This window comes from Penaeus monodon, chromosome 25 (genome assembly GCF_015228065.2).
Source record: "Penaeus monodon isolate SGIC_2016 chromosome 25, NSTDA_Pmon_1, whole genome shotgun sequence".
Lineage (NCBI taxonomy): Eukaryota > Metazoa > Arthropoda > Malacostraca > Decapoda > Penaeidae > Penaeus > Penaeus monodon.
Window position 1 is genome coordinate 39,714,444 of NC_051410.1, and position 224 is coordinate 39,714,667.

Here is a 224-nt window from a genome sequence, read left to right on the forward strand (position 1 = left end):
CACCTCAAACATTTATTGTTTTATAGTCTTTTTTTTCCAACCCGTGTTCTCTCGCACATGCAATCTTATTCATTCAAGTGCCCCTTTCTTATCTTTAAGTGCGTATGTTCGTCATGATGTCAACTTTGCTTTATCTCGTGATGATCCTGTCTTTCCCTTATCTTTCAAGGCCCTAAGTCCCGGTCTTTTCGGTATGTAACGGCTGCTGTTTGAAAGGATATGCT